Source organism: Chrysochloris asiatica, unplaced genomic scaffold, assembly GCF_000296735.1.
Source record: "Chrysochloris asiatica unplaced genomic scaffold, ChrAsi1.0 scaffold00001, whole genome shotgun sequence".
In the NCBI taxonomy this organism is placed as follows: Eukaryota; Metazoa; Chordata; class Mammalia; order Afrosoricida; family Chrysochloridae; genus Chrysochloris; species Chrysochloris asiatica.
In genome coordinates, this window is record NW_006408519.1 from 20,551,125 (window position 1) to 20,562,146 (window position 11,022).

The window sequence follows — 11,022 nt, forward strand, 5'->3', positions numbered from 1 at the left end:
TACCAGCTGCTCCACGGGAGAAAGATGAGGCGTTCTGCTCTCGTAAAGAACCCTGTGCAAGGTCACTATGAGTCGGAACCGACTCCACGGCATATAACAACAGCAACAGTTGTTGCTATCAGAACTCTTAACTGAAGCCATTAGACACTCATTTTCATTTCCTTCCTTCTCTCCTGCCCCATTCCCCTCCAACTGTGGACATGCTGTGCTTCTATAAACATGATGTTTCACATTTATATGAGTTTCTTAAATGCTCATTGCTCATTCTTTATTGTTAGACTTATATCCTAGTGGTAATATTCATTCCAAATTTAAAAGCCAGAAAAAAAAAAAGGGGGGGGGGGAAGCTAGCAACAATGTAGTGTTACCTCTTCAAGGGTATTCCTCATTACTTTATTATTCATTTTTCTTTTACATTTACTCTTTAATGGCCAAATGAGCCTAAGCAAAATTTCTATTTTAAAATAACTTACACTCAACTATTCCTGGGTTACTGAACCTAAGAATGAGAGAAAGTCTATTAAAAATTCACTTAAGGAAAGAGCAACAAATAAGCATGTATCATTTTTGCTAAGTTCATTATAAAAGTTTAAGGTACACCAGTGAAAGAGGGCTGAACTTGGAAAATGTTTGGAAAGAAACCATTGTTGTTGTTAAGTGCCATCAAGTCAGTTCTGACTCATAGCAGCCCTGCATAGGGTTTCCAAGGAACAGCTGGTGGGTATGAACCATTGACCCTGCAGTTAGCAGTCCAGTGCTTATCTTACAGCACAACACCAGGACTCTAAAGAAACCATGTTAGTTCCCCAAATCCCTCTGAAAGAAGAGACCATCAATACTAATAAATATCAGATATACTGTGTCCAGCAAACTACTTGGCATTACTATCATTCCAAGAAGTAGTCCTTCAGTTAGGAATATAGTATATGGCTGCTCTCTCTACCAATGTGATCATGAATTAAACTTATAATTGGAGAGTCAGAGGTGAGAAAGAATAAACTCCACATAAAACAAGATTCAGACACACCCTAGCGCAGCGTTAGCACATGCGCTGGAATCAAATATGTGTTTGAGGAGAAATTTCTTCATGACAGGAAATAGTTGCGCACACTCACTGTCTTCTACACATGGAGTTCCAGCTATGGCAACCCTTCTTTCGAAAGCTATGGTTGCCAAGTCTTTTCTCTTGCTTTGCTGATTTGCAGTTTGATAGTCAATGTGACCTCGAGCAAAGCATAAACTACATGTCATTCTAACAGATGCTATGCCAAAGTGTATGGAAAGAAACAGAGCCAAATATTCACAGATAAAAAAAGTAAACACTGAAACAAGAAAAAGTTCCAAGGTTCAGAAGATCTCATCTTTGGGGAATACTTCCTACCAAATGGCATGCCTTCTAATTTCAATGTAGAGATGCATGGAAGGCCAAATATAGTCACCCACTTACCATTCTTGGTGGCATTTACTAACTAGGCTGCCCAGGAAAAAAATAAACAAACATCTATTTGCAAAAGAGCTACTGAACGAGACATTCACATTTCACTTTTCCTTCTTTAAAACATAGAAGGATATTGTTCTGGATGGTTGTTATAAGGGAATATTTTCTGTAAGTAAGTCATTTCTCACCCATTAAATTCCAATGACACTTTGATGTGAGAGCACATCTGATGAGCTGTAGATTTCTCTCTCTCTGTTAAATGCAACACTTCCCTATCCCGCAAAGTAAGAAATGAAGAAATTGTCACCAAAGGGGAGGGGAGCCATTAGTAACAATTCTGAAAATATTGTAAGTCACCAGCAACTAATGGGTGGTGTATTGATTAATAGCTTGACGCAAACAGTGGGCAGTTAATGTTACAACAAACCACTGGGGTTTACAGCATTAAGAACTCTGTTAAACTACTAAGTTCCAAGGACCCAGTGCTGAAATAAAATATAATCTTTAGCACCCACCAGAAGCACTATTTACATATATATGTATATATTTCCCTTAAATAAATTGTGTGTGTGAGAAGCTGATCCTTTATACTTGCCCAGTCAGAAAATATGGAACATTTGAAAAGGTTTATTACTAGATGATGTGATCTTTCAAACTTTACAAGATTTTTTTTTTTTTTTTAAATCTTTTCACCTCCCTCTCAGGAACAAATGCCAACAGCACTGAGAGGCAAAATAGCTCAGTACAGCGTCAGAAAAGATAGTGCTAATCAAGAGCACTGACTTGAACCAGGCCTTAGAAGGAGAAGGTAATAAGGACTAATGCATGAATCTGTTAAGCCCCTGTGTCAACTAGAGAAAAAAAAATGTGCTCTTCAGTGGAGTGCCCTTAATAGGATATACTGGAAACTGAACTTGGGAGGCAGTTCAGATGAAGAATCACTTCTGAAACTATGCACGCAGTGGAGAGCACAGGGAGGCATAATCAGACTCTGCGAGTAATAAACAGCCCTTGCCTTGTGGGGAATCCAAGTTGTTTGGAGGTTGAAGAGTGGCATATGCAGCAATTGACAAATGTTTCTATGTTGTTGAGTATTGTTGACATGGTTCTGATTCATAGCAACCTTATGTAGGGTTTCCGAAAGCAGCTAGTAGTTTTGAACAAACAAAGAGCACCAAAGCCACAGCCATCAAGTCAATTCTTACTCACGTGACCCTAAATTGGGTTTCCAAGACTGTTGATCTTTATGGGTAAGACAGCATAACATTTCGTTCCTGAAAAGCAGCCAGTTAGTTTATACCACAGACCTTGCTGTTCACAGGTAAGCTAACCCACAGTGCTTCTAGATAACTGCATTTCGGCCTCTTTCATGTTGTTATTTCTTTTAATAACCTACAAAGTATTCCAGAAATATCCCCTCCATATCTCTACCTTCCTGGGAACCCTGGTGATGCAGTGGTTAAGCACTCAGCTGCTAACCAAAAAGTCAGTGGTATTATCTGACCTGTCATTCTGGGTGAGAAAGATGTGGCAGTCTGCTTTCATAAAAATTAAGTCTTGGAAATCCTATGTTTACAGTTCTACTCTGTCCTATAAAATCTACCCTTGGCCTATTATAGATACTTTTTCTTTATAAACTTACAAAGACTTTGTTGTTGTTGTTGTCATTGCTTGTTGACACTGAGTAGATTATCACTCACTGTTACCCCACTTGTGCAGAATGGACTTGTTTTATAAGGTCTTTGAGGCTGTGGCCTTTCAGAAATAGATCAACAGGACAATCTTGCAGCATACTTCTGGTTGGGTTTGAACTGCCAATCTTTCAGCTATAGGTCAATTAATTACAATTTGTACCACTCACAGACTCCTTGTTGTTGTTGTGAAGTGCTGTTGAGTCAGTCCTGACCCATAGCAACCCTGGATAGGGTTTCTGAAGAGTGGCTGGTGAGCTTGAACCACCGACCTTGCAGTTCAAATGGCTTTGAAGTCTGGCGCATTAACCCACAGCGCCACACCAGGACTCCTTTGCCATGACTAAAGCACATTCCCCAAACCTAGCCCAGTGAAACACACAGCTTACAATCACTTATTCAACCATGTTCTTGCTCTTGAATACTTCTTATCCTATTTCTTTTTTAATTTCTTTCCAATTACTGTCTCTGTCACACAGATCTCTCCATACAGTGGATATGGTTCTTGAAGAGAGCAGTAGAAATCAGAGCTTTATCAGTCAAGTAATATGTTAACATTGACTTTTTAAAAAAAATTTATTGTGATTTAAAGACAAGATTATCAGTTTTATAATCAGCTAATAATATGCTTTGTTCAACCTCAACGATTGCAATCCCCTCCATGGAACAACGGTTGTCCCACTTCCTCCCTAGGGCTCCCATCTCCATTGCGCCCATTTTCCCATCTTCTCTTCTCACCCTTGTCCTTAGATATATGTTGCCCTTTTGGTTTTGAATGATTGATCCACTAAACTTTTTTTGTTGTTTTTCTCTGCCTCCCTGTGTCTTCCTTTTTACATTTTATTTTTCACAAATCAACAAAGCAATAATATTTGATGTATCCATATAAAACAAAATATATATATTCATTTAAATGTTCAAAGGGCACATTTTGCAAGCCTGCCTCCTGTCCACAGACACAGCACCTTTCTCAGTCCATGAGTCTAGAGTCCACAGCTGCTCTCTTTCTCCAAGCCATTGCCTCCATGTTGACATATATTATATTATTGTTAAGTGTCATTGAGTCGGTTCTGACTCATCGCGATCTTCGAGGAGTGGCTGGGTAGCTTAAATCACCGATCTTGCTATCAAATCTACTTTCTTTTGGACACTTGATGGCACCGTTTTGAGTTATAACCCTGGTTTTCATATCTGTAAAACAAAAACCATAGTTTTCATCTTTCAGTGTTGTTTTCAGAATTTGAGGCACCACGTTGGTAAAATGCACTGTTCATATATTCCTGCATCATTCCTGGTGAATTCCTACAACTGTCTTGTAATTTTGATCCAATAAGACTTAAGTCCTTGAGAGCAAGACCCATAGTGCATGCATGTTCTATAAAACTCAGATTGCCTGTTAAGTGAAGAACACAGAAAAGATTCTTAATAAGTGTTTGTTGAATTTGAGTTCATTAGGGGTGAGTGTGGAAGCCTGGACATGGTAGCTGTTTCAAAATTTTGTAATAATTAATGTTCCTAACACTGGTTCCCTGTGGGGAAAAAACACTATGAGAAACCCCATAGAACTAATACCATAAAGTGGAACCATGCCAAAATGTGAGTAGTTTGGTTTGTGAAAATCCCAATACTTCATCTTCAAAAGGCTTTGTGGTTCTGAATTCTCATTGATGCTAATACATTCTTCCCACTCCATACTGAATAATTCCTCAATAAAAAGGCATCCCCAATTATAGATTAAACTTCATAATAACCCTTTTTTTTTTTTTTTTTTTTTTTTTATGGAAGAGAAGACTTAGCTTACCAAGATTCAGGTGTCTGAAATTGACAGAATCACAATTCAATTCAAAGACAGGTTTTCTACTCATACTATACACATCTCAAGTGGGGGATGCCTCTACTCACTAAGAGAAATCAACACAAGATGCACCAGAATAAAAATGGTACACCTGCCTGGATCATCAATTAAAATTGTTTTTTGTATTTGAAAGCACAGATATTTCATGATGTGAAATGCAAATTTCCCATAATGGATGACTACAAAGAAATTTAAAATCTGTGGTGGGATACTTCATACTATTCCGTGAGACCCTGGAGCACACTTGTGTTTACTGCTTAAGAAATGTGTAAGTGCTACCCTTCTCTATGTCAGAAAGATCCATTGAAATGCTAAATAAAGCCTATCATTTGAGCCCATTACTGGAAATATGTCTGCAAAACTCTGTTCAGATGCAATAATGATTTAGGCAGGTCAGGCTTCCCAGAAATGAAGAAAAGTGCTGAAAACAAACAGGAGACAATAAATCTCTTAATGGTGCAAAAGGGAAAAATAAAGCAAATTATGTTTTATCTGGCAAAGATCATGATTTTTTTTCTCCCCTTATGATGCTCATTTTCCTTTCTGTGGAAAGTAATACAAAATTGAAGAAAATTTAGATTAGGATTCATTACATGGTGCCTTAGTTGCGCTTAAACTGGGATTTTGAACGAGCCATTTGCCAAAACCAGTGGGCTAAGGATCACTCTAAGCATCTATTTATATAAATTCATAAGTGAAAGTTCAAATATGTAATGTATAGGTTATCACAGAAAGACAATTGAGCTATCCCTCTTCTATTAGGTTCTACCCACAGAAAGAACAACAGTAAAGAGAAAATGAGTTGTTTGTGTTTTGTCTAATTTTAGTTGTAATCCAGAATCCACTGCTCAGAACTAGTAAAATTGGGTTGCAATGTACAGTTTGCCTAAATAGTCAGTTAGGGTCTTTACAACTCTTTGCACTTAAATCCAACTCTTTCTGTTTGGCTAATTTGGGGCTGCCTTAGTTATCTAATGCTGCCATAACTGAAATACACAAGTGGGTGGCTTTCACACACAAATTTGTTTTCTCACAGTCTAAGAAGGAAGAAGTTGGAATTCAAGGTGTCAGCTCTAGAGAGAAGGCTTTCTCTATCGGCTCTGGAGGAAAAGCCTTTTCTCTTCAGTTTCTGTTCTCTGGTTCCTTGGCGATCTTCCTGTGTCTTGGCATCTGTCTTGCCCCATTTCTACTTGCCTAATCTGCTCTTTTTATCTCTTGTAAGAGATTAACTCAAAACACACCCTACACTAATCCTGTCTCATTAACCTACCAGAAGACTCACTACCAAATGGAATTATAACCACATAGAAGTTAGGATTTACAACACATATTTGGGGGACCACAATTTAATCCACAACATCCCACCATTTGACTCCCAAATATTCATGTCCTTGCCACATGCAAAACACATTTACCCCATCATATCATCCCAAAAGTCTTGAATCTACTCCAAATCCAAAATATCATCTTCTGAATCACCTGAATCATATATGAATGAGTCATTACTTCACCCTGGGTGCAATTTCTCTTCATCTGTGAACCTGTAATATGCATCCAAAGTACAATGGTAAAACGGGGAAAAAGTAGGCATTTGTATTACACACAAGAGAAATTGGTAGGAAAGAAGGGATCATGAGCACCAAGCAAGGCAAAAAAACAGCAGAACAATTTACATTCGCTTTCTTGGATATAGTCCTCTTTTCTTTGGGACCATCTGCACAAGGATCACCCACTCCAGGCTCTGGGTATTGGCCATGCTCTCTGTATACAGGGTGGAAGCTGTTCAGACTTGAGCTTCAACTCTGCTTTCCAGGCCTACTGGGATGGCAATTCTGCTATCTCAGGTCTGGGTAGCCCCATTTTCCTAGCCCTTCAGCCCCAGGAGGCCTCATTCTTCTGATCCTTGGTCATTCATTGCAGCCCCAAACTCTAGAATTGAATTGTGATGATCTGACTCTTTGAAACCTAGGAGGCCACGTGGTTCTACCATATGAGACCGCTGAGATCATGGCCTCACCATTTGAGACCTAGACAACTCTGTTTCCCAGGCTCATTCCAGGGTTTGCTAGTCTCTGAGTGACTACCAGGATCATTCTTTTCTTGGAGGACAACAAATGCTCTGTTGCCTGTTTCCTGCCTGTAGAATTCCAAGTGGCAGACAATGTTCTTTCCTTTAGTTCTTTCTCTGTCTTCATCAGTCTAAACTAACGAGTTTTCTGTTATGGCAGTTAGTTAGATGCCTCAATCATGGCCTTAATAACTTTAACAAAAGATTGTGTCACTACATCCTCGGTGCAAGTTCTAGGACACATGTTATTAGTTTGTATAACAGAATTTTCCAAATCTTTGAGTTCTATTTTCATTTTTCACAGTTCATTTTAACTTCATCTCTTTCCTTTTGATTTTACTATAAATGACAAGGAGAAACCACACCAACTCTTTAAGATCTTACATAGAAATTTCATCAGTCATATATTCATGTCCATCACTTACAAATTCTACCTTCCATCAAACATTTGAACATAAATCCAACAAGTTCTTTGCTAGTGCATAGAAAACATTGTCTTCCTTTGTCCAGTCACATGTTTATCACTTCCTTTAAAGCCTCATCAGAAGCACATTTATCATTCACTTGTCTAGCTACATTCTGTAGCTGGCACCATATGTATTCTCTAAAATGACAAAAAAAAAAATTTTTTTTTTTTTTTCTATAGCTCTGTTCACTTCCTTCTGAGCTCTCACCAGAATTGCTTTTCACATCCTTAATTCTACCAATAGTCTCTTCAAGGAAATCTTACCTTTTATTATTATTAGACACCTTAAAACTCTCCCAGTCTCTACTACAATTGTTGTTGTTGTTGTTGTTGTTAGATGCCATAGAGTCAGTACTGACCTATAGTGACCTTATGAACAACAGAACGAAACACTGCCCGATCCTGGGCCAACCTCACTACTTGGCCATGCTTGAGTCCATCGATGCTGCCACTTGGCCTATCCATCTCGTTGGGGGTCTTCCTCTTTTTTTCTGACCCTCCATCTTACCAAACATGATATCCTTCTCCAGTGACTGGTCCCTCCTGACAATATGTCCAAAGTATGAGAGACGAAGTTTGGCTATCTTGGCCTCCAAGGAGCACCCCGGCTGCACTTCTTCCAACACAGATCTATTGGTTCTTTTGGCAGCTCATGGCACTTTCAATATTCTCCTCCAACACCATAACTCAAAAGCATCAATTCTTCTATGGTCTTCCTTATGCACTGCACAGCTTTCACATACATATGAAGTTATTGAAAATACCATGGCTTGGTTCAGGTGTACCTTAGTCCTCAAGCTGACATCTTTGCTCTTCCACACTTTGAAAAGGTCTTGTGCAACAGATTTGCCTAATGCAATACATTGTTTGATTTCTTAACTGCTGCTTCTATGAGTGTTGATAGTTGATCCAAGAAGAATAATGTCCTTGAAAACTTCAATCTTTTCTCCGTTGATAAGAATGTTGTTTATTGATCCAGTGGTGAGGATTTTTGTTATCTTTACATTGAGATGCAATCCATACCGAAGGCTGTGCTCTTTGATCTTCATCAGTAAATGTTTTAAGTCCTCTTTACTTTCAGCAAACAAGGTTGTATCATCTGCATATTGTAGGTTGTTAATGAGTCTTCCTCCAATCCTGATGCCACTACAATTATCCAACTGCACAACAACTTCCAAGTTTTAAGTATCTGTTTGAGTAACACCCCATATACAGTATAAAAATTCTGACTTGGTTCTCTAGTGCTTCTATAACAGAAGTACATCAAGTGGATGGCTTTAACAAACAGACATTTCTTTTCTCAGTTTAGGAGGTTAGAAGTACAAATTCAAGTGTCAGCTGTAGAGGAAGGCTCTATTTCTCTTAACAGCTCTGGAGAAAGGTTCTTTTCCCTTTAGCTCTGTTTTCTGATTCTTTGGAGATCTTCATGTGTCTTGGTATCTATCTTACTCCATCTCTACTTGCCTAATTTGTTCTTTTTAACTCTTGATAAAGATTGACTCAAAATATACTAGACACTAATCCTGCCTCATTAATATAACAGAAAAAAACATTTCCAAATGAGATTATAATCATAGTCATACAGGTTAGAATTTACAACACATATTTTTGGGAGACACAGTTCAATCCATTATAGATTGGCTTCATGACTCTGGAGGCACAAATGAAATAATGAACATGTTTAAAAGGACATGTACAAAAAAGAATAAATAAAGAATAAAGGGCAACATTTATGATGAAATATTTCAATACAGTGGGCTCTACCCACTATTAAAAGTGATCCTTTAGGCATCGAAATAGTATGAATTATGTTATCAATTCCTTTTCCATGTGATGGAAGGAGCTAGCAAAAAGATAGACAGAAAGGCACAAATTTGGAGCCTAAGGAAAGAGATGGGAGAGGCACAGATAATGGGTAGTGTTTGTGTTTAGCTGGGTGAAATACCATTTGTATTTCCATTTCCACTCCTTCCCATTTATCTAGATGGACAGAGGAGCTGAGCAAAAAATTAAAGAGCAAAGTTCAAGAAGAGTGTGTAAAACTCTGGACAAAGTCAGAGTTTGAGGTCTGAGGCTATAATATAATACGGAATTAAGGAGAAGTAAAAGGTACATTGTTACCCTGACACCACCTTCAATCTGTCAAAAACCACTGTAGAGCTTTGAGATGTCCAAGCCCTGGAGTAGCGATTTGTAGAGGGTAGTTGTGTCCAGAGAAACAGAGTATCCACAAGGAACACAGATGCTAAAGCAAGGGCGAAGACTTTTGACAAGGAGACTACAATGGAGAATAAATGGACTGGTTCTTAAACACAAAATGAAATGCATTTTGAAATTAGAGAAAATCATTGAGAAAATCTAAGAATTGGTGTTAATAATAAACAAATGTGTGTATTACTTTGTAGTTTACAAATTATTTTCACATATTTCATTTGTCTCTACCGCCAATCCAAAAAGACATGTTTAATAAGTACTGTTAGTACCCTTAGCTTTCAAATGAGAAAACTGAGCTGTATAGCTTAAACAACCTGTTTAAGGTCATTTACCTACTGTCAAGATTAGAACCTCAAAATCATAACATCTGGCTCTCAATACTGTGATCTTTTCCCATTAGATCACATTTTCAATTTGGAATTGTGACAGTTCAGTTAGCAGTCCTTAAGAAAAAAGTTTTTAACAAACCTTACTTGACAACAAGAGAGCTGAGAAGAAGTCAACACTGAGTCTATGGGGAGAAGAAATTTCAAAATTAACAAGGATGACAAGGACTTGAGTCCAGAGGAAGAGCAAAATGTCATCCACTGTTCCCCTGCTCTGCTCTCTTGAGAGTCTGTAAAGAACTGCCAAGTCTGGATGGCTATGGGGGAGGGTGGAGTGTTAGAGGCACCGCCAACAGAGGATTTCCATAGTTCAGAAAGAAGGATTGCTTGTGCTCTTAGACTATTTTTCTTTGGAGAATAAAATCCTTGGGTGAAACGAATGTATAGAGTGAGAGTGAATATGTCCCTAAACTAAGACGTCAATGCATTATCTTGTCAGTGTTTTTCACCTTGACCATTTTACACAGATTACATTTTTGGTTTATACTTTCAGGTGCTAAACAGGAAAATAAACACAAACAAACAAAATACCACCCTGGATTTTAAAAACTAGTCAGAGTAAACAATTTAAAGTAAAGAATAGAAAACTTTTTCTGTAAACAGACAGTAAATATTTTCAACTTTGTGTGTCATACGGTTTTTGTCACAACCATTCAACTCCACCACTGGTGGCCTGAAATCAGCCATAGACACAGATAGATAAACGGATGTTGTTGTTGTTGTTAGGTGCCATCACGTCAGCATTGAGTCATAGCAACCCTATCCACAGCAGAACGAAACACTGCCCGATCCTGGCCCAACCTCACTACTGTGGCCATGTTTCAGTCCATCGATGCTGTCACTTGGCCAATCCATCTCATCAGGAGTCTTCCTTACCAAACATGTTATCTTTCTTCAGTGACTG